We start from the raw sequence: 22422 nt of genomic DNA on the forward strand, positions 1-22422 counted from the left end.
GAAGAGTAGCCCCTGCTTGCCGCAACTAGAGAAAGCCCATATGCAGCAACAAAGACCCAACGCAGCCAAAAATAAAATAAAATACTAATAAATAATAAAGAAATAATTTTTAAAAATAAATAAATATACAATATGGTATTGTTAACTATAGTTACCATACTTTACATTACATCCCCAGAACTTATTAATCTTATAACTGAAAGTTTGTACTTCAGTACACATCATCCATTTTCCGCGCCCAACCCCCCACCTCTAACAACCACCAATCTGTTCTCTGTTAAAGTTTAATTTTTAAGTTGTGATACCACACATACTTCAAAATCTGGGAATTTCTACTTTAGGCAATCAGATGTCAACTTTACTTTGGCCACATAGACCTAATTTAGGATGTCTTTTCAAAATCAAATCAAGTGCATGTCTAGTGTACTTGAGATAGGTTAGTGTTATAGAAGAAGAATTGATAAAACTACAAGTCTACTCCTAGTAGAGTAGCAATGCATCACAGTTTGCCAGGGAGAGACCTGATTTTAAAATGGAAAGTCCTGCTTCCTGGGAAACCCCTTAGTCCTAGGCAAATCGAGATGGCTACCAAACTCCCAGTCGCTTAGCTAACTCCTCTGTTCTTTTTGGACTATCTACAGTGAAAACAAAACAGTGCCTTCCCATAATAAATAAAGGAAAAGGACATACCCCTATTGGGAGTAGCATAGCAACTCAAGTCAAACAGCAACGTATGTTAGCTGAAAGTAGGCTGAGCTAATGGCTAACTTTTATGCTGATTCAAACTGAAGTCAGAAGTTCTATTTCATGGCAATGCTGCAGGCCATGTTTTACCAACCAATAACAACAACAACAACAACAACTGCAATAACAAAAAATAAAATAAAATTTTATGTTTCAATCATCATGCTTATCATATTTGTTTTGGTTTTTAGGAGAGCTATTTTGACACCTAATGTCCTTGGGCAAGGAAATAATAGGTTACTTAGTTCTTCAATGGCTTTGTACAGTGGATCTAGCAATTATACACAATGCTTGAAAAATGAATTATGGTGGAGTTTAGCTGAAAGTTAACGTTAAAAATATACAGCATTGAGGGGGCATTTAGGGTTATGCAGATAGGAAAGCAGATGGTGTGGCAGTGAAGCACTGGAGTCAGGAAGAGCTGTGTTGGCATCCTGCCTTAACTGGTGTACGACTTTGAACTAGTTGTTGGCCTCTCTAAACCTCAGTTCCTTCATGAAACAAACAGGCACAATTATGGTACTTATCTCCTGGAACTGCTGCTTATTAAATGATAATGAATGTACAATACTTAATACTGTTCCCAGCATGTAGTAAGCATGAAATAAATGTAAACCATTATCATTTGCACCTGCCAAAATTTTCTGTAATAATATATTCCGACCGTATTTAAGAGTCATATTATTTCTTTAATTTCTTATTTCCTATCCATTACTCCTTGTAGAAGGATCTTGTTTAAGAAATGTACAAAGAACACAAAGAATTCTGATAAAAGATGTTTTGCTATGTATCATTCTAGGCTCCAAAGATCAATATAGTGTTACTCTAAGAGAATATTGATAGGAAAAAATCACCCATGACACAAAACCCTTGGCTGTCCCAAATCAGGATGAGTTAAAGAAAGAAAAAAAGAAATTCTAAAAATTAAAACCAAACAATTAGAAGAAAAAAAAAGAGTCAATAAGTATTAGAACCAGATTTGAACTACTAGTGTATCGTGCAAGCAACTTTATGTATGTCTTAGGCAAGAGCCATTGAAACATCTTACTTGGGACAAGAAAGCAAGGTGTGTATTAAGATAAAGATGTTAGAAACCAAGTAATAACAACCCAAGATAGTTGCTATACAGGTGTTAAAAAGCAAGATAATGTGCCCCAAATTGTCCTGTATAATTATCTCCAAAGTTCCATAACATGATGACTTCAAAACTAGTGTGTTACATATATGTAATTGAAATAGTCAACAATTTGTCCCTCAAAAGTTTCTCTTATGGCTCTTTTGAAAGCAGCTATTGACTGAATAGTTTAACACTGTTTAAAACCATTATCAGGAAAATACCTGGAAAAAGCAAGATGTGACTTTGAAGGTTTAGAAAGAAAGGTAAGACATGAGGCAAAACCAGCACTTTCTTGCCAAATGAGGGCTCAAGATGTGCTGTTTGGTGAGCTCCAGTGCTATTTGGAATACAGCTGACCGATGATTAGGAGAGGTCACTGACTATCTCATTTTTTCTGTGACCCAGTTTTAGAAATCTGCCAGCCAGAAAGAAGAGAACAGCTCTCAAAGGATTCCATACTCTGGCAATCAGACCCCGGGTTAGCCTCTGCTTTCCTATGTGAGCCTCCACGTCATTTGCTCACTCTCTGTTGCATTCTAACCATAAATTTAAGGCAGTAACTGGTTATTCCTTTTATGTTCTTTAAACTTTATTTGAATTGGTACAGTGCATTTTCTGTCTTCATTAATATTGTTGGAGATTGTAAAATCCTAAAAAGTTACACTAAGGTATGTTAGTCTCCTTATAATTTCCTCTAACATTTCAAATTCATCCTAAAATAATTGAGCATGTTCTCTTTTCTAAATGTCTTATGTAAAGTGCTGAGAGAGTGCCATGGGTAGTTTAAGAATGAAATCAATAAAAGGTTTTCTATTTTTCTTTAAAAATCAGTATGGTTAAAAGAAATACATTTAGGGCTTCCCTGGTGGCGCAGTGGTTGGGGGTCCGCCTGCCGATGCAGGGGTCACGGGTTCGTGACCTGGTCCGGGAGGATCCCGCGTGCCGCGGAGCAACTGGGCCCGTGGGCCATGGCCGCTGGGCCTGCGCGTCTGGAGCCTGTGCTCGGCAACGGGGGAGGCCACAACAGTGAGAGGTCCGCGTACTGGAAAAAAAAAAAAAAAAAAAAAAATAGAAATACATTTAGGCTAGGACTCTGGGGTCAAGCACTTAGAGCTGACCAATTTTTTACTGAATTGATTAGCTGTCATACTCTTGTGAAGTTACAGCTAAAATGTTTAACCAAACACTCTTCTTAATCTCTCTGTTCTATCAAGATGAGTTTTTTTTTTTTTTTGCTGGTGTTTCAGGTTTTATAACAGATCACATTTTTACTTGGCTTCAAATCAGTTTAATTCATCTTTAGGCAGACTGACTGAATTCTATGAACTTCAGAGTCTCTGGTGATAAACTTCTCTGTCATCTCTGTATTATCTCTTTTACAGCCAGATGGGGAAAATGGTTTACATCAGGCACAATGTATATTTGAACAATAAGGTCACAAGCAGAGATATATTATCTTTTATGGGCAGTGAGACATGTAACGTGTTACAGCCTTCCCCTTTAAGCTACATAGCAAATGGGACACAGCACTTTGTTTTTATGCCTGGATTCCCATATGATATTATTTTCTAAGCATGTTCATGTTAACAACCTGAGCCTTATTTAAAGCAGTATTTCCTCTTAAAGTGTAGAGGAGGAGGATGACCTTCATTCCAGTCCTCTTAAGTTTGATTAAAGCCACCCGAAATAAGTTTATTGCCTCAAACTCTGCTCTTATCCTCTGTGTCTTCAGTTCTCTTCCTCTCTCTGTATGGGAGGAATCAGCATTCTATTTAAAGGCCTGGCCCAGAAGAAGTAATCATCACACTTCTGCTTTTGGATCTATTCCCTTGTTAAAAGGCAATTTTGAACTATGTGGAAAAGTAAAACAATTTAAGGGAATGGAACAGTTTAATTCTAGCATGTGGAATATGTTTTAAGTTCTGGTAGGAAGTGCTTCCGTAGCACGTATTTTTTTTTTTTAAAGAAGGACAGTGTAGCTTAGGAATTGGCATGATTTAAATAATAATGAGAGACTAGATGTAATGATCACCATAACCTAACTTGCTTTTTATTTAATGTCACCCTAGTTTTGGGGATCTGATTATGTTTGGCATTTCCAGCAAAACATAAAGAATTTTAAATGTCTATAATAGTCCAAAAGAATACTTCTTTGACTAATTAACTCTGGAAGCAAAAGAAAAATAAAATAAACAACAAAAAAAACCTTCTTCTTTTCCCTCTGTAGAAGTGTTTAAACAGAGCTTCAAAGTGTTTGGTTTAGAGCTCTGTTTCACTTAATATTTCCAACAGTGGTTTATGAAAGATGGAATTTTTTTTTTTTTTTTTTTTTTTTTTTTTTTTTTTTTTTTTTTGCGGTACGCGGACCTCTCACTGTTGTGGCCTCTCCCGCTGCGGAGCACAGGCTCCGGACGCGCAGGCCCAGCGGCCACGGCTCACGGGCCCAGCCGCTCCGCGGCATGTGGGATCCTCCCGGACCGGGGCACGAACCCGTGTCCCCCGCATCGGCAGGCGGACTCTCAACCACCGCGCCACCAGGGAAGCCTGAAAGATGGAATTTTTAAAGTTCATTGATGGCACTAATATGGTTCAGATTGTTAAGATCTTGATTCATAGGAACAAAATTAAGAACAAATTAAACAAATACAGGATAAAAATCAGCAGTAGGAATAAAAAGTACATTTTCTTAAGGAAGAAAAGAAGCAGCTGGGACATACGATGCTCAGGAACCATGTTTTACCATGGCTGAGTGGTTCTCAGACTCGAGAGTGGATCACGGTAATAACCTGGGGGCTTGTTAAACCAAAGATCACTGTCTCCCACCCCACACATTTCTGATTCAGTAGGTCTGGGGTAAGGTCCAATAATTTGCATTTCTAGTAAGTTCTAAGGTCCAGGAACCACAGTTTGAGAACTACGATTCTACCAGAACAGGCCCTTCTGGGGTCACAGTGCAAATTGAGCACTCTCCTGCCCCGGGGAACACCCTCTGCTGCCCCAAAATGAAAAGGGGGGATTTTCTCCTTTAAATACCACATTCCCGGAATCATGATCGTTGCTCACTTTCTCCACCACATTTGTCCCCTAACTGTACATGGTACATTCACATAAATATACAAGTTTTTATTACAGTGTGAAAGAATTGATGTATTATATATGTCAATTTACAATGAAGGTAAATTACAAACACACCATGTCATGTTACTTGGTTAACTTGTCACAGGCTTAAAGCATTGAATAAGCACTTAGACTTGCTCCTCTCTGGTTAGCAGTAAAGGATCTTTCTAGATCTAACCCACTGGAGAGTTTTAAAATAACAAAGCCTGGGTCCCATCCCAGATGAATTACATAAAAATCTCGGAATGGGGACCTGGTCATTAAATCCCTTTCAGGTAGTTCTAGTGAGTAGCCAGTGTTAAGGTAGTCATGGTTACCAGTAGCCATTGGTAACTCTAACCATGTATTCTCACTGGTTATCAGTGAGGTGAGATCGCCCCCATGGGGGTAAAAATTAGTTCTCTAGGGGCAAAAAAATACCTTAGCTGTTATACTGGTTTATGGGCCTCCAGAGGGCCACAGCACGTACACATGTGTGCAGTATATCTGTAGTATTAGCATTTCACGGGTTGGGGACAATTAGGAAAAAAGACTCCCTTAGAAAATGATCATGAAAAAAGGTTGAGAAATACTACCCTAACCCTGGTAGACTGCTGTTAGTTTTCAATACTTCAACTTCCCTCTAAAATGGAACACAAATCTTTTTGGGTGCTCTTATAGATATTGGTAGGGAAAAATAGCATTTCAAAACTCTACTACATGTTGATCACCTAGCTAGGTGCTTTTACATATAGTATCGAGTAATGCTATCCTGCAGTTTTCCTCTAGAATGTACATAAAAAATTGTAATTAGTTTTGTAATTAGTTTTGTTTCATCCTGGCTTCGTAATATTTATATTGAAAATAACTCCTGTCTTCATGACAGAAAAATTCCATTTGAATCTGTAAGGCAACCAGGTGGCTTCAAATTGCTTTCACTCTAAACCACTATCAAATGCATGTAATGAAGTTCAGAAAACAACATTCCATTAAAAGAAATCACAATAGAAAATGACCTCCACATCCTTGTCTCAATAGTATATTATTTATCTACAGAATCATAGAAAATTATTATTTCATTAATTTATGGTAATACAGCTTTACAGTATAACTTAAGACTTGAATAGATAGTATATTTGTAGTATAACTTTGCTACAAAAAGGCAAGTATATTAAAATATATATATGGTTGCATGTATCCTTTTGCTATTTGCAAGGGTATGGATTTGTTTTAAATGTACTCAGGATTTTGTTTATATTCAGGTATGGTGAGGCCAACAGATTGGGAGATAATTGCCATTGAAAAGATATAGTTGACCCTTGAACAAAGTGGGAGTTAGGGGCTCCAACCCTCCTTGCATTTGGAAATCACGCATAACTTATAGTCAGCCCTCTGTATCCACGGCTCCTCATCCTTGGATTCAACCAACCATGGATCCTGGAGTATTGTTGTATTTACTGTTGGAAAGAATTCTCATATATATGAACCCACACAGTGTTGTTGAAGGGTCAACTGTAGTTTGTCACTCACAGTTCCCAAGGAGAGGGGACATGCCATACCATGAAGGGCCACATGGGGAACAACCGGGGTTGGTCAGGAGGAGGGGCAAGAGGGAGACCTTGGGCAAAGACTTTACGGTGGTTTTCAGGGAGGGAATGGGCAAGGCCAGGTGAGCAGGTTTAGGATTGGAGAGTCTGGATGATTTTGGAGGTCTCTGGATTATCAAGGTGGCCCCTCGCTGTGTGGTACCTGGTCCTGAGCTGATTAGGGCAGAGGAGTGCTGCCCCCTGGAGCACTGAACAGAGGAGGCAGTTGGGGGTGTGCACTCAGATCGGTCTCTCTGCATCAACGTTGTGCTCAAAGGCAAAGCACGTTGTTCACCATCTCTAGGAATTAGCTAACCTGGGAGAGGCAGTCCCTCTCTAGTCAGTGAGGTCCCCGAGGTCAGAGCATCAAGAATATAGAAGATAAGAAGATATAGTTAATGTAGTTAAATATAGTTAATTACAGGGTTGTGTCCCAGAAAGTCAGAACCATAAACTAAATCAGCTGTGGAAAAGGAGAAAGATATTCAAATGTGCAAATAATGTAACCAGGCACTCTGAAGGTCCATTTCTACACAAGTATGTAGAAAGTTTTACCCAAGTATAAAGTTAATAAAGGCTTCATGCTATTGTATAGGTAAATCTAGAAAAATCACTAGCCCTAAACAGTGAGATATGTTGGGAGGGAGCTGGGGGAAGGAGGATTTGACTGACATCATGGCCTAATTAATTCTGTCCCCTGTCTTCTTTGTCTATGTACTTGGTTTGTGCAGAGACAGAACGTAACGACGGAAGTTCAGAGCAGACACTTTCTGTTACCAGACAGGACCAGTACATAAAGAGATAGCAAGTTTGTTGGGATACAAGTGTGAAAATATATAGCTTCCAAATAGGACCAGGAGTTTTATTACTGCTGTTATGTTATTTTTACTGTTCAACAAAAAGAAGGCAACATTGAATCCTGAAAAGAAACTGAAGTGTACAGGAAAGTAGGCCAGGGCTAGAATTCTAACTCAGCTGTTTACTGTGTAATCTTGGGCTATATATGTTACTTCTCCAAACATAAGTTTTTTCATCATAAAATGCAAATTATATCTAGTCTTGAGATTGGAAACAATTAGAAGCAAAACATAGGAAACAGATGAAGATTTAAATATAAAAACTTTTAAAAACTAAATTAAGCTGAATTTGAGGATGTGGCCAATGTGGATAGACAGAATGAGCTTCTTAATATTTTATCCCACCATTAAACTTCCCCACCCAGGCTCAGGCAAAGAGCCTGCTCTTTTTTTTTTTTTCTTTTTTTTTTTTTTTGGCCGTGCCTTGCAGCTTGTGGGATCTTGGTTGCCTGACCAGGGATTGAACCCCAAGCCCTGGCAGTGAAAGTGCAGAGTAGTCCTAACCACTGGACTGCCAGGGAATTCCCAGCCACTCTTCTAAACTTATCACATGATCTAGCTGAGAACAGATCCTGGGTAAGGTGTCTCCTGAGCTGGGAAGAGCAAGAGGAGGTCTGACTTGAGCTAGGCTTGCTCGGTCCCTGCTCCCAGTCTCAACACCAGGCAAGGCCCTCCTCCTCCTCCTCCAAGAGTGAGTGAGTCGTGGTAAAGAGGAGACAATAGGTCCCCACCTCCCCACCCTGGAAAAATTAGAAGTGGGGGCGGAAATCTCCCTATACCACTTTGAAGATGATTATGAAGATAAACTACAGATAAGATATGCAAGATGCCTAACCAGAGCAATAGGCATTTTCAGTAGAAAGAGATAAATTCACCAAGACTTCATTTATCACATATAGATTATTCCTTCTTCTGGTATTGAATTTAGTGAAATAGCTCTCTTTTTTTCTCTTATATAATATTCAACACTAAACTTTTTATTTATGAGAAAAGGGGATATTCTGTCTGAATCTGAGTTACTTGTAATTATGTATTCTGAATTAACTCATTGATTTATGTATAATTCTCAAATTCCATTCCAGTAAGAGTATAGATTGGTAAAAAAAATGCCAGAAATAATGTAATAGCAATCTGTAAACACAAGTATTAAATCTTGCTATTCAATTGTTTTTGTTGGTATTTTAGTTGATCACATGGAATGGTAGATATTTAATTCATCTTTCCAGATAGAACAATTAGGCACCTTCTCATTTTTACACATACAAGTCAACAAAGGAGAATCTGGTAGCTTTCCACAATGATACTAACATATACTATTTATGAAGTGTTTTATAAAGCTTCAGGCACTGTGCCAGGTGCTTTATAAAGCTTTATTTCTAGTCCTACAACAACCCCTGAAGGAATTATTATTATGTCAATTTTATAGAAGAGAAAACTGAAGTTCAGAGAGGTTGAGTAATTTTCAAAGTTGTAGATACAGATTGAAACTAGTAAAGTCAGGATTCTAATGCAGAACCCTGCAAAGCCTACATTTTTTCCTTTAAATAGGTCCTTCTGCAACCCCCCCCACCCCCCCACCCCCGCCAAGAACCTAATGTGAAAAGAAAGAAAACAAGGTTGTAGTTCCATTAGCATAACTAATAAGTGACCTTGGTACTTCATTTTGTAATGAAGTTTTGTAATAAGGGGTAGGGAGACAACCCTTTTTTAACTCTCACATATGAGTTTAAACACATGATTCATTTTGAGCTAAAATGTTTAGCTGATTCATCCAAACTATGTTGAGAGTTCAGAGAAAATGATAAAAGTTCTCCTGCATTTATTATAATTTGAAGCTTTTAATGTGCACACCATTGTTTCTAAAGTTCAGCAATACCCTGTACTTCTCCTTTCATAGGATTCATCACATTGGGACAGGATAGGTGCTCATTATTCATTGATTATTTGAATGCACTAATTAATGACTAAAGGCATAGGGGTCTCAGAAATGGTGTTAGAGGGTATTAACTTCAGGCAAGAACAGGAGAGATGCTGCAGGACCCAACCTTTCTCCAACTATAGCCATTCCTTTTGAAAATCAAAAATTGCTCATAATTGTTCACACCATGAAGCTTTGAACACTTTGTGCCATGTACAATATCTATTGTTGTACTTTCATAATTTTCATGTGTAACTGCAAAACCACCCTGCTTATTATAGATTCCTAGGAATTAATATAGACTGCCAAAGATCACCAAAGTGAAGACCATAAGCCAGCATGAAACTGAGTATTGATGAGCTCCATGGAGAATCAGAGGTACTGATCTCTCTTGGTCCTCTCCAGTGAATTTTTCTCCAACAAAACTGAACTCCTCTGGGCTTGGTGAGGAATGCATTAGAATGCAAAAAGGTGGAGCAGATCCTGTGTCCCCCTCACCCCTCCCAGAAGGCCAGGATTCCTGCTCAGGTCCTTGTCCATCTCCGCCCTCCTGACACATGGCCCATATCTGTCTACATGGTGTCTATAGCTCTCTCCTCAGATTCTGCCCGTAACTTCTCCCTAGCATCACCAATTATGTATGCTTTTCTCATATAGGTTTTACTGTGTTATGTTATAAAATCACTTTTTTTTTTTTTTTTTTTTTTTTTTTGCGGTACGCGGGCCTCTCACCGTTGTGGCCTCTCCCGTTGCGGAGCACAGGCAGACCGGGGCACGAACCCGTGTCCCCTGCATTGGCAGGCGGACTCTCAACCACTGCGCCACCAGGGAAGCCCTAAAATCACATTTTTATTTCAGTGTTTTAAAAGATTTAAGTACATAAATTTTCATGTAATCATATTTTACCATCTGTACACATCTTTAAAACAAAAGAAGGTGTTTTTTAAAAAGGCAATTTGCCTACAGATGTGCCTTAAATGTCTTCATCATTTAACAGTGCTTTTTTTTTTTCCCCCATTTCTCTCTCTCTTTTTTTTTTTAACTTCAGGAAGATTATTCATGGAGAAAGTCCTAGATCCCATTTCCAAACCGAACACAATCTCATTTTAACAGTGCTTTTTTTTTTCCCCCATTTCTCTCTCTCTTTTTTTTTTTAACTTCAGGAAGATTATTCATGGAGAAAGTCCTAGATCCCATTTCCAAACCGAACACAAATTGTAATACAAAGCATCCTTTTATATAGACTCATCATTACCATCTAGGGAATATTTATGTCTCAAATGTGAAAGGATGTTCAACTAAAAATGGGCATTTCTATTCTGGTCAAAGTCTTAACTGAAATTTAGTCTGCTGCCCATCTCTCTGTCTTAGAAGAACACTCATGTTAAGTCAGGAAAAGAATGAGAAGCTGAAGGAACTCTAGGCATAATTCAGGCACAAAACTGAGCTAGAGAGAAACATATATATATTCTTGAAATAGATGGTATTTCCACACTCCCCAAATTAACTGGTTAGTTGATTAACTATCTTTTCAGATATATAGATATAGATATTGATATACATATAATGTGTGTGTATAGATAGATAGATAGATAGATGGATATGTGTATCTATCTAGCTATCTAGCTATACGTGGGGAAATATATAAGGAAGAATAATAGCTAACACTTACAAAGTACTTATTATGTGCCGGGCACTGTCTAAGCATCTTACACATATTAACTCATTGAATCCCCGTGATAAGTCTATGAGGGGAGTATAATATTATCCACAGTTTTACAGATGAGAAAACTGAGGTGTAATAAAATACATTGCCCAAGATCACATAGATAGTAAGTGATGACTTGAACCCAGACAGTCTTGCTCTAGACTTCATACTCTTTACCACCATGCCAAACTGCTTCTGTTCTCAGAGAAGGTACAACATAATGGGAAATTTCAATGTTCACATATGAGAAGCTAAATGATAACTCAGTTCCACAATATGAAATGTCCCACAATAGTGTGTCTTAGGTGGTGCATGGGCTCTGAGGCCATGAGAGCTGCAGATTTAGAGGATGTGTTTCCCTTGCCTATTTTACTCTCGACTGAAGTAACCAGGAGAAGCTTTTTAGGAAGAGAAGAATTGAAGAATTGGGCCTTTTTAACTGGAAGAATAGGATGAGAGAAGCAGAGAACAGAAGGCATTCTAGGTGAGAGGAAGGGCTTGAGTCAATATTCAGAGATCGAAATGAACAAAGCATTACTATAGGGGAGGAGCAGGAAGACCAGTCTACCCAAAGCAACAGGTTCAAGTAGAGAAAAATAGATGTGTTTCCAAAGGTTGCTTAAATCCAGATGTTACAAGGATGTGACTCTCAGCCAAAGAATTTGGACTTCATTTCACAGATAAAGCAGAGCTGTCTTAAGAGGTCAAGATCAAGAGTGGGAAAGTAAAAAAAGTATTTGGGGAATACTAATTTGGCAACCATGTGCAAGAATAGAAGGGATAAGAAAAAGGAAACAGGGCCTTACTCGGAAGTTTGTGCATTTCTCAAGATGAGGGCCTGGAATTCAATAGATATATTTTAAATAAATAAAAAAGAAGGCATACATTCCAGAACTATTACTAAGGAAACAGGAGGAATTGTATGAACTGTTCCGGAAACCTAAGGGAAATCATCAAAGATTATTTCAAAGGTTTTTAACCTGGGAAACACAGAGTAAGATGGAATCCAAATGAAAAGTAGATACAAACTGGAAATGAGGAGGGAGATTAGGGGTTTGAAGACAGATTCAGAAGCCATCTCCATAGATGGGGACTGATTTTGAAGAGAGACTAGAGGATTGATAAGACCGGAGGTAATGTCCATGTATGAGGAATAGGAAGTGGAAGAAACGTTCTTGAAGGAAACTGAGAAGATGCAGTTATTAAAGTAGAGGCTGTGGAGAATCAGGATGGTATAAGCTTTATGGAAGCCGAGGAAGGAAGTGGTTTCAAGAAATAAATTGTGGTCAACAGCTCTAAGAGTTGCAGAGAGGAGAAGGAGACATGAGAACACAGAAAAAGTTACTGCACCAGCACACTCACATTAGACAATGTAGATATAAGTAGTCACAACTTCATTCTTTTAACTTGTAATTACTGTAGTTTTGTCAACATCAACATTACTCCTGGCGGCGCGTTTCCCGCCGCCGGGGTCAGGGGTCGGGGTTCGGGTCGCGGGGCGGAGGGAAGAGCGGGTGGGCGGGAGGCGCCGGCGCCAGACGCGGAGGCAGGAGCTGCGAGCGGCCGCCGCGAGGCCGCGGAGCCCGCGACCACGGAGCCAGCCGAGCCGCCGCCGCCGCCGCCGCGCCCATGGCGGCCGCCAAGGACACCCACGAGGAGCACGACACGTCCACCGAGAATGCCGACGAGTCCAACCATGACCCCCAGTTTGAGCCCCTAGTTTCTCTTCCTGAGCAAGAAATTAAAACGCTGTTAGAAGATGAAGAGGAGCTTTTTCAAATGCGGGCCAAGCTGTTCCGGTTCGCTTCGGAGAACGACCTCCCGGAGTGGAAGGAGCTGGGCACCGGGGACGTCAAGCTGCTGAAGCACGAGGAGAAGGGGACCATCCGCCTCCTCATGCGCAGGGACGAGACCCTCCAGACCTGCGCCAACCACTGCATCACGCCGGTGATGGAGCTGAAGCCGAACGCGGGCAGTGACCGCGCCTGGGCCTGGACTACCGACGCCGACTTCGCCGGCCAGCGCCCCAAGCAGGAGCTGCCGGCCATCCGCTTCCTTAACGCCGAGAAGGCACAGAAATTCGAGGTTCGAAGAATGCAGGAAAGAGACTGAAGAGAGAGGAAAGAAAGGATCTGGCAAAAATGACAGTGCCGAGAAAGTAGCTGAGAAGCTAGAAGCTCTTTCGGTGAAGGAAGGGCAGGGAGCCCGAGGACGAGACCAAAGAGGCGACTGAAGAGGAGCAATGAGTCGTGTCCCGTTGTGTCCTTTCTCCCTGTCTTTTCCCTTTTTCTTTTCTTTAAAATTTTGCCCTGCCCTCTTCTTTTTTGGTTTGTTTTTATTCTGTTTTGTGTTTACAAGGGACTTTATATAAAGTACTGGCTTCCAATATTCAGGTTGTTTTTTTTTTTTCTAAGTTTTTGCGCTAATGAAAACGACTTCAGAAAATCCGTTACCCAGTCGTGAGAATGTACTGTGCTAACTTTCTTTTCCGTAGTGGGAACACTCATCTATAGTCATCAAAATAGCAAATAAACAACACATTTGTTGAACTTGAAAAAAAAAATGATTCCTTATTGGGTAAATCAGTCCCTACTTAGACACCCAGTCAATCAATAATGCTTATTCAGCACTCATAATGAAACAACAGGGAGGAGGCTCGGTGGGAGAGGTGGAAGCAAGTGTAACTCACAGTAAAGTAAAATGGTTTCTGAACCCTAGAGCTCGGGTGATCTTATTCCTTTTCTTTAGGTACATGGAGAATAGATGCAGGAAGGTAACATGGTGATAAAAAGCTTATGAACTCACTCACAATAGGCCCAAAGAGTGTCCTGGCAAAGGTCTTTGAAACTGGGATCTTTATTTGGAAAAACCATCCCCCACAAACACAGGAGGCTCCTCCCAAGGGAAGTTCCCTGTGATCTTCCATGTCAGGGACCTAGTGGATGCTTCTGACTTGAAAGGCTCTTGAGAATTAGTGAAGAGAATAGGTGGGCTGGGGTCCATCAACACACCCACCCATGCAATTGGGGGCCGTGTTTCATACCTCTCTGGGCTTCCTTCTGTGTGACCTAGTATGTAAGAGAATGTGCCTGGGAATCGGATCTGGATTCAAACCCCAGCTCCTCCGTTTATCAGAATTGTGGTTTGGAAAGCCATTTAACCCCTCTGGACTTTATTTTGGTCATCTGTGAAGATGGAAGTCATAACCCTATATCAAAGACTATTGTTAAATGCTCTGTTCATGTGACACTAAATACATGGTAGCTACTCTGGTTACTATCTGAGGAGGCCTGATGGAAAGAACGGTGATTATCCTAGTTGATGACGAGGACTGAGTTGTGTCAGAAAAATCTCAATCCGGATTCCTTTGACCACATGATAAAATGACTTGCAACTTTAAACTTTTTCAAAGCACTTTCGTATCTGCTAATACATGTTATCCTTACAACAAACCTGCGAATGTGTGGGTGTTTGTTATTGCTCCTATTTTGTAGATGGAGAAAGAGGGCCTCAGAAGGGGAGAAGGACTTATTTCAGTCACAAAAGGGGAAGGTCACAGAGTCTGCACTGGAACCCAGGGCTGCTCACTCCTGTCAGAGCCTGATGGGAAAAGCCAAAAATCTGCTGCCACTTTTCTTGCCAAAATATCCCTCCATTTATGTAGTGAACACAGTGCAGAGATGAGTTAATTCTCTAGTCACATCAAAGAGCTGCTTGTTGAACTTCCGACTTTTGGCAAGTCGTGCATCATTTCTTAGCTTCAGCAATTCCTTGACACTTCTGCTTTGACTTTTATTTTTCAAGGCACTTTTCAATTTACTCTTAGTGTTCTCAAATAGTAGGCATTGTTTTCATCCTTTTTGCATCTCAAAAAAAAATGTGGTTTATGTTTCCATTAGTTGACATTACCATCCAAATGCTTATTCAGATCAGAATATTGGTTTGGATATATGTGGTGCGTGTATGGTAGTGGGGGTGGTGGGAGGTGATCTCAGAGATGTTCAGACATGTCATATTACTTTAAATCTTCCGATTTTAAGGATAAAGTGCACTTGTCTTCAACTTCATACACCAAGTTAATTGACTGGTCCATTACTTAGTAGATTTTGTACTTGATTGGGAGGTGTAAGGCCCTAGACAAGCAGAACTCAGCCTTATATAGTTTTGTTTACCCCTTAGGACCCTGTGGCATGTAGGAGTGAGGGTGGGAGATGGAGGAGAGGGTCAAAAGTACAAGACTGCAAGTACTGAATCCATCTCCAGCGGAGGGGATGAGGATCCTGAATAGCTCTGCCCTACAACTTGTCCACAGTTGTGTGAGCCCAGGGAAAGTATAGAGAATTCGTCAAGCCTCCTCTTGCAGTCTTCAATCATCTCAGGAAACAGACTGCTTCAGTCATCGTTTTCCTTCTAGAAGGAAGATGACTAGAAGAAAAGTTGAAACTTTCCCTCAAATTGCTCCCCCTAGAGTTTTTGAGAGGTAAGACCTAGAGTACCCTGCCATCCAGTAAGAGAGCCACACCTGGGGGTGCGGGGGAAAGGAGTAGTGTTCCTGCATTCTGAGGCCATACGTTCATTTTACTCTGATTTAAAATGTGTTTCTCCAGGTTACCAATTTTTACATTGGAAGACAGATGACATTTTGATCCTACATGATATATTTCTATTCAAAGGGTTTTAGGATATATTTGTTCATTAGTATGTAAAGCTGAGAAGTATTGACTGTAAAGTTACTGGTAACACTGAATCTATTATTTTTATGAAAAGACAACGAATATATTTTCCCCCGGAGTGAAGATATATTTTCCGTTACCATATCAGGGCGTCAGAGGAGAGCAGTTTCCTCGAATCATCACTCTCCGTCCCTTTCACTTCACTGACCAATCACAGAGGTTTGAATCCTAAATTTAACTTTGGAAGTTTGCTACAAGTTTCAAAGAATTTGCTAAATAGGTTTCAAATGTTAGTCCTTTGTGCCTTGGGAATAAAGAATTAAAAGAAGAGTGATGGTTACTTTTATAGTAAAAACTTGGCACAAAATAAAACAGTTTTTTTTCCCTCTCTTTCTCCTTTTTCCATGTGCTCACCTAAAGCAATAAACGTGTGGATGATTACCCCTGAGTTCTTCCAACAAGCTCAAGGAAGTTTGATGGCCCAAACAATGTGCTTTTTAAGAAGATCACTGTAAACATTCATTTCAATTCAAGGAGTATCTTTCAAAGTTATTCTGGGACAAATATGGTGCACAGAAACATGAGAGATAGAAAAGAAACAGGAACCCCAGGCTTTCGCTCTAGTCGTCTGTGGCCCCTGCACTGTCTGGCTGCTCTTTCCTAGCTCTTCATCCTCTACTAACTTCTATGTGTTGGAGTCTCCAAGGCGCTGTCATTGGAGTGCCAGCCTTGGAGCAAGCCTTTTGTCTTCTCTATCTGTACTCTCTCCCTAGGTGTAGTGGGTTGAGTGGTGGCCCCAAAGAGATATGTCACCATCCCAATTCCCAGAATTTGTGAGTGTTACCTGATTTTGGAAAAGGGATCTTTGCAGATGTAATTAAATTAAGGAATTTGAGATGAAGAGATCATCCTGGATTATTCAGGTGGGCCCTAAATCCAATGACAAATGTCCTCATAAGAGAAACACAGGGGAGATTTGGCAGACAGAAGAGGAGGCACTGTGACCAAAGAGGAAGAGCTTGGAGAGGTGTGGCCACAAGGCCGCAGTCAAGGATTGCTGACAGCCACCGGCAGCTAGAAAAAGTGAGGAATGGATTATCTCCTAGAGTCTCCAGAGGGAGTACAGCCCCTACAGACACCTTGATTTTGGACTTCTGGCCTCCAGACTGTGAAAGAATACATTTTTGTCGTATTAAGCCACCAGTGTGTACTCAGTTTGTTATAGCATCCACAGGAAGTTAATACACTAGGGAATCCCATCTAGTTCTCATCTTCAAATTCCATCTATAAATTTAAATCTCCAATCCTGACTGTCCTCTAGGTGCCACACTCATGCATCTAACTGCCTGCTTCACATCTGCACTTGGATACCTAATAGACATCTCAAACTTAGTATGGCCAACAGAATTCTTCATTTCTATCTCCTGCACCCACCACTCTGTTTCCTAGTCTTCCCTGTCAATAAATGGCACTACCATCTCAGGCTTAGGGCTTAGGTCCAACTACTTCACGGCTCCAGCAAAGAACCTAAGCATCTTGCTTGATTCTTTTCTTCCTTTCAACCCCCTCTACCTAATTTCTAGATGAATCCTCTTGGCTACCATTTCAGTCCATTGTGTCTGACCTAAGCTTATGTTGTAGCTTTCTGATTTCTTCCCTGCCTCTACTCTTGTCTCTTTCCACAAAAGCCAGCATAAACGTCCTACAGTGCAACTCATTTCTTATCACTCTCTGCCTAAGATGTTCTAATAGCTTCCCACTGCACTTAGGATAATATCCAAATTTCTTATCTTGGCCGACAGCAGTGGTTCTCAACTGGAGACTATTTCACCCTCACAATGCCAAAGACATTTGGCAATTTCTGGAGACATGTTTTGGTTGCTACTACTAGGGAGAGCCTACTGGAGTCTAGTGGGTAGAGCCCAGGAATGCTGCTAAACACCTTGCACTACACAAAACAGGGTCCAACAAGAAAGAATTATCTGCTCTCAAATGTCAATAGTGCCAAGGTTGAAAAACCATGCCCTACAGAGTCCACATGAGTTGATACCTGCCTTTTATTGCCTCATTTCCTTCTACTTTTCCTCAAATATGCTAAGCTTGTCCACATCTCAGAGCCTTTTAATATACTCTCCCTTTGGATTGCAGCATACTTTTCCTAGTATGTTGCATCCCATCTTTGCATTTCTGTATCTTCGTTATCCAGGTGTAAATTCTAATACTACCTCCTCAGAGAGGCACCGCCCATCTAAAGCAGCCTCCACCCCATCCTATCCCTGCTCTGTCGCATTAGCCTGTTTTTACCCTCTATATTGCTCTTATTGGTATTTTATTTTATACTTTTATGAGTTTATCATTGGCTTCTTCCCTCTAAAATTGCAAAGTCCTCTAGGGTCTTTCATGTTCACTGCTGTTTGCCTGCATCTAGAGCAGCACCTGGCACAGAGTAAGTGCTTAATAAATATTCATCAAATCACTGACATGCAAATGTAAAGCAATAGAGGATAATTAAGTAACCCATAAAATGTTTGGTCCCAAAAGTGATGCAGTGAATCACCAGGAAGGCAGGCTTATTTCTAATCCCTTGTCAATTTCTAGTATATGGCTCTTTGGATGTTACCTTCATTTAAGTCTTAACTCCACTGACAGAATGAGAAGCTAGGGCCTTGTTTGTAGAAAAGATGTAATTTTACTTTTGAATCTATTGTTTTGAAGACAGAGCAGGCTTTCATGTAGTGGATGACTGGCAACCAGTTGTTAATGTGGTTGTAGATTTGAAGAATCCACGTAGAAGCAATGGCTGAATGCCTGAGAGCAGAGAAGCCCACTGAGGGATTGCTTTCAGAGAGAAAAGCCAAAAATTTGCCCTGAGAGAACCTACTGTTAGGAATAGAGAAGAAAGAAGAGTCAGCAAAGGAAATAGAGAAAACCTGATTAGAAAAGTAATAGGAAAACAAAAGAAAAAGTTTCTGAAGCCCCAATCACGGAGTGATAGAAGACAGTCAATTTATAGAGGAAGCATTGATAATGCATTTTTGGAACTTTTATGCCTTTGGGTTGGGGGTACATGTTCCTTCCATTAATCAGTGAACAGCTAAAAATTTTCTGGCAATGAAAAAATAAACTTAGCTATAAAGTACCTACAAACAAAGAAGGTAATGAAAATATTCAGTTCTTACTTAAAAAAAAAAAACTTAACCCTGCTATGAATTTTCCATAATTGTAAAGGGTTTCAGGATAATCCTCAGGCCCCTAATTTTTCTATTATCTATTTTACTTATTATGGAAAAACTTTTATCATTTCTAGTAGAGCCTAAGTGTTGGAAATAGAAGTCATTTTTTTCCCTTTCATCCTGTGTTGAGTGGTTGAGAAATCAGCTAGGGAGATTGGCAAAATTAAGAACTGGCAGAAACTTCCATCTGCCCCAAACCGATCCAGTCATGTTTCCATGTTTGGAAATGGTTTCTTGGGCTTATCCACATTTTGTTGGCAGGTCGTATCTTTGGAGAATGACAGGCACTTTTCTCCCTACTAGCCATGATCCTGGGCTTGAGGAATGCAAACTGTCTGTAATGTCCAAAAGCTGAGGGCAAATTAAACTGAGGGCCAAGTGAAATTACGGGTGCAGCCATTGGGTGAGAACTTACTCCATTGCAGATACACATTATTGAGCTTGCCTCGTGGTGGTGTATTTTGTCCCATCATATGAAAAGAGAAATGAAAGAGAGGACATATTTGAAAGTAGGGTAGAGAATGAGAGTTAAACATGTCTGAGGATGAATTAAATTATTACATTTGAGATGCTAAGAAGAAATAGAGAGGGTATGGGATTGCAGATCACAGAAAGCCAAATCTGACAGGACAAGCACAGTTAATCTAGGTGGGTCTGAGGGTGGCAGTTCGGACACAGAGACTCAATGACAATGGCTGTGAAGTTCTCCACCATCCATTCAGGCTGCTGGAGTGAAAAGGGAAACAGAAAATGTGGTTTATTTCCATCATCTCTCCCTCAAGCTCCCACACCTCAGTACTCAAGCAATACCTTTTGGCCAGAATTGAGATATGAGCTCTCTAGGGAGGAAGAAAAGGCAGTCTCCCTCCCCCTGGCAGTTTCTGGGTGGAGTCAACAGCTAGGAGAGGCTTGAATTCATTTCTCTTCCCCAGAGGCTGGGCCTCTGGAGCACAGCTCCCTCCTTACCCAGCAGATCCTAAGGGAGGAACTTCTCTGCAGTCTCACACAGAGAAGGGAAGCCAGGGTATGACTGGAAGGTCTGGCCATGAAGCTGTGGGATTTGGGATTGGACCCCAGGGCTGCTGCTAGGTCATATGAAACATTTATGCAAAACTAAAAAAAAAAAAAAAAAAAAAAGCCACTTCTTCTGGGATGATGCAATCAAAATCTGGGGTGCAAGACTTGGAAAATGAAAGATCCCCTAAACTGTACCTCTTGGGCAGGGTGCAAACTGAACAAATGGTGACCCAGTCTGTCCCAGATTGTATAGATTCTATAAATTCAAAAGGTTGAATAAATTGATGAGATTCTTATAGGACCGGAATCCACTGATGTACTACTTGAAGAGTAGGTCCTTCCTCACAAGGCTCTAGATGATTAGCTAATAACATGGGAGTGTTTAAGGAACTGTACCTCACAATGGGTACATCTTTCCCCTCCTTCTTATCCAGTTACTTTAAAATAACAGTAACAATGGTTAGCTTTCACTGAGCACACTTGACAGGTTCCAGACACTGCACTAAGTCATTTACAGAGATTAAGTCAATGAATTCTTAGAATAACCCTGTAACCTAGGTGGGTATTATTATTCCCATTTAATGTTTCAGAAAGTAGAGGCTTAGGTGGTTGAACTAGTAAGTGGTTTTGAACCTGGAGCCCATTTTAACTCCCACTCTATGCTGCTATTTCCTTTTCTTTCCCTCCCTCCCTTCTTTTTCTCCTTTCTCTCTGTCTCTCTCTGTCTCTGTCTCTGTCTCTGTCTCTGTCTCTCTCACGGTTCCTTTAAGAGGAACCATGTTAATAAGGTATTCATTGAACTTCCTGATAACTCTGCAATTGACCTTTTGGCTCTGACATTCCCAGACACTGGGCTTTCCAAACAAAGAGCTTCCCTTTGCTGTTTGGGGTTTGCCTCAGAGCCAGAACTTTGAAAATCCTGGCTTCAGGTTTCCACACCTAATCCCTGCCAGGCAGTAATACATTTCAGCACACAAGCAAGAAAACAAAGCTCCTCTTGGTCCTTGGCCTGAGGCTCCGGGGCTTTTCTAGCCAACCCAACCAAAAGCACAATGGGAAACCCCCCATCCATGGTCATTTCTAGATAACCATTTGTCATCTGGGGAAAATGAATATAGACTAGTATCTGGTAGTTTCTATACAAAGAGGTTCCATGTTTTTCCCCCATGTTTCTGGCACAGCTCTGGATAATCCCCTTAGATATTAGCCATCTCCTCAAGAAATCATAAGATATACAGCATCTTAAGTAAAATTTATAACACCAGAGCCTCTATGGTGGTATTCCCTTTGACTTTGCTTTGAAAAACCTTATATTTTACAAAAAATGTAGCGTCTACTTAAAACATGGACCTATCCATGCACCTTTAACCTTTGTTAGAGAATGTGATGTAATGAAGATACACAGCTAATCCATAAAATGTCTAATTTTCATGAAAAATGTGTAACATCCAATATATTAACATCCAAATAAGATAACCTAATGTTCTTGGTTATTGGTTTCCAAAGACTGTAGAACATTTCCTTCTTTGGCCTTGGAGAAATTTGCTCTGGGATTTCAACCTGGCCCTTGACTTGCTGAAAGACTACAGACTTAGAAAAAAGCAAGCTGGCTAAGAACAAAGCAACTAGTCAAAATGAAAGTAAGAGGTCTAGAGCCCGGAGGCTTAGCATGTGTTCTTTTTTTTAACATCTCTATTGGAGTATAATTGCTTTACAATAGTGTGTTAGTTTCTGCTTTATAACAAAGTGAATCAGCTATACATATACATATGTTCCTGTATCTCCTCCCTCTTGCATCTCCCTCCCTCCCACCCTCCCTATCCCACCCCTCTAGGTGGTCACAAAGCACCGAGCTGATCTCCCTGTGCTATGAGGCTGCTTCCCACTAGCTATCTGTTTTACATTTGGTAGTGTATATATGTCCATGCCACTCTCTCACTTTGTCCCAGCTTACCCTTCCCCCTCCCCGTGTCCTCAAGTCCATTCTCTAGTAGGTCTGTGTCTTTATTCCTGTCTTGCCCCTAGGTTCTTCATGACCAATTTTTTTTTTTTTTTTTTAGATTCCATATATATGTGTTAGCATGCGGTATTTGTTTTTCTCTTTCTGACTTACTTCACTCTGTATGACAGACTCTAGGTCCATCCACCTCACTACAAATAACTCAATCTCGTTTCTTTTTATGGCTGAGTAATACTCCATTGTATATATGTGCCACATCTTCTTTATCCATTCATCTGTCGATGGACACTTAGGTTGCTTCTATGTCCTGGCTAAAGAATGAAATTAGAACACTCCCTAACACTATAAACAAAAATTAACTCAAAATGCATTAAAGACCTAAATGTAAGGCCAGACACTATCAAACTCTTAGAGGAAAACATAGGCAGAACACTCTATGACATAAATCACAGCAAGATCCTTTTTGATCCACCTCCTAGAGAAATGGAAATAAAAACAAAAATAAACAAATGG

General features: G+C 40.4%; 1 protein-coding gene and 1 pseudogene across 2 annotated transcripts in view; both read left to right on the forward strand.

Moving 5' to 3' along the window:
* Positions 1-22422, forward strand: part of SYNPO2 (synaptopodin 2) — a 171848-nt gene that overhangs the window by 51294 nt on the left and 98132 nt on the right. The window lies entirely within an intron of this gene.
* Positions 10441-15154, forward strand: LOC114486614 (ran-specific GTPase-activating protein-like; annotated as a pseudogene).

Source organism: Physeter macrocephalus, chromosome 7 (genome assembly GCF_002837175.3).
Source record: "Physeter macrocephalus isolate SW-GA chromosome 7, ASM283717v5, whole genome shotgun sequence".
NCBI lineage: Eukaryota > Metazoa > Chordata > Mammalia > Artiodactyla > Physeteridae > Physeter > Physeter macrocephalus.